The following is a 6,237-nucleotide window of genomic DNA, read 5'->3' as shown; positions in this document are numbered from 1 at the left end:
ACCCAAGTACTTGATAGATTTTAAACAAATTGAGCAAAATAGCATTACGAGTAGGGCAGAATAGTTGTGTGAAATGTCAGTATAAGGAAAAAAATAGGGGCCGAGCTTCGGATAAAGTGCGCACCCCCAAAAAAGAATGATAATAATAATGGGCACAATGGTAGCAAGCGAACCAACAATTAATGGTTTTGAAATTGATAATCATTTTTTTATATTTTGATTAAGCGTGTTAAAAGTGAAATTCTGCCAGATTATCAAAAGGAATTCGATTAAATATTGACGTTATAAAACCCTACGTATAAAACAGTGTAGAAGTTAGCAATTTGATCATCGTTATTTTCCAAATTCTTTTGAGATTTCATTTGATTTGATAATTTTGTCGGCCAATCAAAATAAAAAAGTGAAATTATACAAGAAAGATTTCATGACAGAATAAAAGAAAGGACCATTGACCTTCATTTTGATGAAATTTTTCTTCAAAACTATAAGTAAACAAAGATTTTCAATATATGTGGTAAAATAATCACCATATTTCCTTTGTTTAAGACACGAATAGTTGTCTCTTTATGCTGTCTAGTATTTTTCCTCTCACATTCACAAGACACGGAGTTATAAATACCCTCGACTGATAATAGCTTAACGCTCTGCATAGGCACACTGCATTACCAGCCGATCGTCGGGGGGAGGGGGCGGGGGCGTCACTAGCTTCTCAGGGGCATCTATCGCGATAAATTGGGGATGGAATTGCTATTAACAACGATGATGGATAGGCCTTTGGCAAAGTTGGTCACTTAAAGGTTCAGTCAACTAAAATAATACGTTTTATTACAGTAAACAAATAAATAACAATGAAAATTTTACCTCTATTAATTTAAAACAACTTATATTGGGCGTAGAAACGTTTTTCGTCATCTATCTTTATTTAACTCGGTTTCTCCTCATTTTCGCAATTTTCCGGATTCATTGAGGGGGTATTTTCCCCATGCCTCGTCGTCGCGACGCCACCATACTTCGTGATAACTCTCCAAAAACTCGACGTGAAGTTCAGCCAGTGTCAAAGGTCAAGCTCATGACACGCCCCTCTGCTTTGTTGATAACTTAACCATACAATCGAATCGCCTGACGTTATTTATCATGCCTGTCACAAACTGAGCAGGGTTAAATCCCAGTCGTTTACATTCTTAAGTGGGGTTAAGTGTAATCGTCAAATATACTCCCCTTATAGGCCCATATAGGCCTACTATATCCGTAAAGTAAATTAGCATCGAACTCTCGTCTGCACTTCAATGAAACAAAAAAATGTTAGAAATCGGCAAATGAGCATAAACACCACCAATCTAAGGTTTATATCGTTACTTTGAATGACCAACTTTGGATTCTTTCATTATGATCGAGCCTGTATACTTTAAAGGGATACTCCGGGCTGAACATATATATATCTAAATAAATAGAGTAAAATTTACAGAGCAAAATGCTGAAAATTTCATAAAAATCGGATAACAAATAACGAAGTTATTGAAATTTAAATTTTAGCAATATTTTGAGAAAACAGTTACATGCACGTCATCATGAATATTCATTAGGTGGGCTGATGTAATAAAATACAAAAGAGCAAGTGGGGATATATCCGTTTGCTTATTGAATACTCATGAAGACATGCCAAGAACTTTACCATTTTCACAGGAATAATGCAAGTCTTTAAAATTCAATAACTTTGTAATTTGTTATCCGATTTTGATCAAATTTTCAGCATTTTGCTTTGTGACTTTTGCTCTATTTATATATGAATATCTTCAGCCTGGAGTATCCCTTTAATTCAAATCACGACGTCATAGTGATCCGGAGCTGGGATCTGCTATTAATTTTTTTTGGGATATATATATATATTTTTTTTTTTTGGGGGGGGGCGTTAGGGTATGATCCCAAAGCCCCCCCCCCCATCTGCACGTCTGATCGAGTAGCCCTGATCGAGGGTAGATGATAGGGGGGGGTGGAGGCGCTTAAGTTGTCATTGGATATGTTGAGGTAGTTATACTTGTCGAGGATATACATGCAGGGACCTTGTCGATCTTTACAGGACAAAAATAATGACAGACATATATTTTTCACTGGTTGCTATGGTAATGAACTCATTTAAAAACAAAAGACCACAAGGTCTTCGCTTGGATTTTTTATGACAAGCAGGGTAGAAATTAGTTAGTAATTGGTCACATTATAGCAAAAATATGCATACTGTCCTCGAGGAAGAGCTGCGTCATTGTTATCACATCAGATGGATTGATGCTATCAAAAGTATTTAAGGCAAAGACAATTTGTAACAATGTCTGAAGCTTTCAGTATCGTTGCCAGCCATTGGCGACATGGAAATAATCACATTCAGAGGGAAAACGTCGTTATGGATACTTTAACCAGGAACCATGCTTTATTACGAAGATTAATCTGTCAAAGTTTTTTTTGCCGACAGAGATAACAAGAGTACTTCAAATTTTTTCACTGTATCATCATTTTTATATTATGCATCGTCATGTTAATTTTCATTAAATTATGTTGTCACATGCGCATACTGACCTTTTTACTAGTTTTTTTTTTTGTCGACAGAGATAGTAAGAGTACTTAATTTTTTCACTGTATCATCATTTTCATAAAGTCCATGTTATATGCATCGTCATGTTTATTTTTAATAAATTATGTTGTCATATGCGCATACTGACCTTTTTACTAGTTTATTTTTATTTTTGTCGACAGAGATAGTAAGAGTACTTCATTTTTTCACTGTATCATCATTTTCATAAAGTCCATGTTATATGCATCGTCATGTTTATGTTTATTAAATTATGTTGTCATATGCGCATACTGACCTTTTTACTAGTTTTTTTTTATTTTTGTCGACAGAGATAGTAAGAGTACTTCATTTTTTCACTGTATCATCATTTTCATAAAGTCCATGTTATATGCATCGCCATGTTTATTTTTAATAAATTATGTTGTCATATGCGCATACTGACCTTTTTACTAGTTTTTTTTTTGTCGACAGAGATAGTAAGAGTACTTAATTTTTTCACTGTATCATCATTTTCATAAAGTCCATGTTATATGCATCGTCATGTTTATTTTTAATAAATTATGTTGTCATATGCGCATACTGACCTTTTTACTAGTTTATTTTTATTTTTGTCGACAGAGATAATAAGAGTACTTCATTTTTTTCACTGTATCATCATTTTCATAAAGTCCATGTTATATGCATCGTCATGTTTATGTTTATTAAATTATGTTGTCATACGCGCATACTGACCTTTTTACTAGTTTTTTTTATTTTTGTCGACAGAGATAGTAAGAGTACTTCATTTTTTCACTGTATCATCATTTTCATAAAGTCCATGTTATATGCATCGTCATGTTTATGTTTATCAAATTATGTTGTCATATGCGCATACTGACCTTTTTACTAGTTTTTTATTTTATTTTTGTCGACAGATATAATAAGAGTACTTCATTTTTTTCACTGTATCATCATTTTCATAAAGTCCATGTTATATGCATCGTCATGTTTATGTTTATTAAATTATGTTGTCATATGCGCATACTGACCTTTTTACTAGTTTTTTTTTAAGTAATAAGGAGTTGTTTTCAGTTTTTCCATTTTTTCTCATCATTTCCTGACCATATATGAAGCTATTTGTGATACATTCTATCTTTATCGATATTTTCTCTATGAGTTTAAGGTATAAGATTCATAAAAAAAAACACATTCGAAATGTTTTGAAGTCCTTTTAGTCATGTTCCAGTAAGGAAATACGGAAGGAAATTGGCAATATTCTTGCTATTTAAACACTGTCCTGCAAAATTTACTCTTGCCAAAACAGACGGATAAAAACACATTAATCTAAACATTATGAACCTATTTAAACAAATAGTCGCATTACGAAGGGGGGGGGGGGGGGGTCTGGGAGCCACTATCATAGAAAATTATTTCGGAAAAAGAAATCCTGGCGTAAAATATGGATTAAATCATGGCACTCCCTACGCACGATGATTTTGAATGTTACCGAAAATACGAAAATACATTAAAAGAGTTATTTCAACGTGTATGAGGGTAAAAGAAGCTGCAGACATACAGGCCATGTTTTATTTTATTTTTTTTAAGTGAGCTAAATATCGTGCTAAATTATGGCAATAAATCAAAGTTTTTTTGAGGGGATACGAAGGAAGTCATTCCTTAAAATATTCGGGGGGGGGGGTGAACATTAGCCACTTCAGTTTCTTTATACTTAACATTTCGTTTGTAAAATATATTTGTTTAAAAGATACTCTTTTCAAAGATACCTTATTAAGATATGCTCATAAGAATATGTATTAACAACTACTCTTATTCAGCAAGACCCACGCTGTGCACAATTCACATTCTTAAAGATGTTGTTCCGCTGATTTTTGTTTATATTCCCATTCTATTTTGCGCGAAGTTTTTGTCTTTCATATTCCATGTATATGGTAATCATGATAATGCCAGCTGAAATAAACGGGATGCATGAGATAAAAAGTGTTTTTTAATCCAGAGAAGTTATTTTCATGACATTGTTTTGAAGGTAAAACAAAAACAACTCAGACTCAGACTTTAGAGGAAGGAAGTGATCGTAATCACGATAATATCATCTGGAAATTGGGTTTAGGTCTTATGAAGAACAGTCAGGTTGTTTTGGGCGTGCTACCCTGACTAGTATAGTCACCTTTGTTCGAGATTCGGGGCTGGGTGTTCGTGTGGGTGTGTGTGTGCGGGTGCGTGTTGGGGGGGGGGGGTCCGGAGGTCCAGTATTTCGTTTCTATGCTCCCTCACTCTGGTTTAAAGGCCAAGCCCATCCAAACAGAAAATGGTTGGGGCCACTCACCTATTAATAGGTGAGGGGGATCTTTGGGCACTGGGACCTCCCGCCCCCCAAAAAAGAAACCAAAAGGAAAGTTCCACGATCAAGGGAAAAATGAAAAAGGGAAAAAAGACAGAAAAGGGGCGAAATATATGACATTGCTCTAAAAAAAAAATTAGAATTTCATTTTTAAGCAAGTTTTCGCAATACGCCATATTGTGCCCCTTAAGATGCTTTTGATCATTACACCGCTGGCTTGGATAGAGACAATTCACTTTAACAGCAAGTTGTTTAAATGTTGAAACAATTGTTTAAACTTTATTGAATAAAAAAAAAACTTTTTAAACAACTTGTTCAAAAGTCGTTGTCAGAGTGACTGGCACATCAACGTGCTTAAAATTTTAGATAGCTGCGTATATCGATTTAATCTTCCACAGTATATTTCGAAATTACGGATATCATAGAAATATACTTGATGATTTTGTATTTTGAAAATGTAAATCGATATGAAGAGTAGAATGCAAGACCAGATGGCGAAAGTTGGATGACCCCCTTTTGTTTTCTGAAAAAATTGCAAATTCGAAACTTGACTTAGACTATAAACATTCCATTTCGTCTATCAAAAGTGCTAGTGAATAAATAACTTTACGAAAGGCTGAAATATGAAAAGCTGCATTGTGTATCTCAAACATTAGTCACATTAGCTGAAGTTGAATGACAGATATTGATTATCATTCTTGAATATCATGTATTGGTCAAAAGTTTAAAAATATCACGAGGGGGGGGGGGTCACATTTGTCATTACATATTTCTTTTGTTCGTAAACTCGTTTTAAAAGCTAAATACACCCAAACAACAAGTGGTTTCGAATAAAAATAGAAAACCCAAACAAGCTAGCATAACACAGAATGTTTCATCGAAATCGGACATAAACGATGGGGCGTATTTCAGTTTCATCTATTCTTTCATATTTTCTACAGTCAATGTAAGTTACTCAGCCTCCTAATAATCAAGAGTTTAGTTACATTATTTCTGAATAAGCTACTAGTAGTTTATATCTAAATAATTGTTTCAATGGAATGAATGATTGAGTTATCCTCATAAATATCAACTTCTATATTTGAAGGTCATGAAGCTTCTTCCAATTTCATGATGATAAGGTTTTTTGTGAAGAAAGTGTAATCATTTGATAATTTCTTCATTCACTTTTGGTACTGAAGCGTAAACTTTCGACTAAAATTATCCCGTATTATGATAGGCCTACATGTATTTCCATTATATCTATACCCATTCTGAAACGCTTATTGCCCTTTAATGATTACTTCTAAAAATACCTTAAAAATAATCTTATTCGTTAAAATATCCCTTGGCATTT

The sequence above is a fragment of the Lytechinus pictus genome, chromosome 18 (genome assembly GCF_037042905.1).
Source record: "Lytechinus pictus isolate F3 Inbred chromosome 18, Lp3.0, whole genome shotgun sequence".
Lineage (NCBI taxonomy): Eukaryota > Metazoa > Echinodermata > Echinoidea > Temnopleuroida > Toxopneustidae > Lytechinus > Lytechinus pictus.
The sequence above is the reverse complement of the archived record's forward strand: the minus strand, read 5'-3'. Positions refer to the sequence as shown.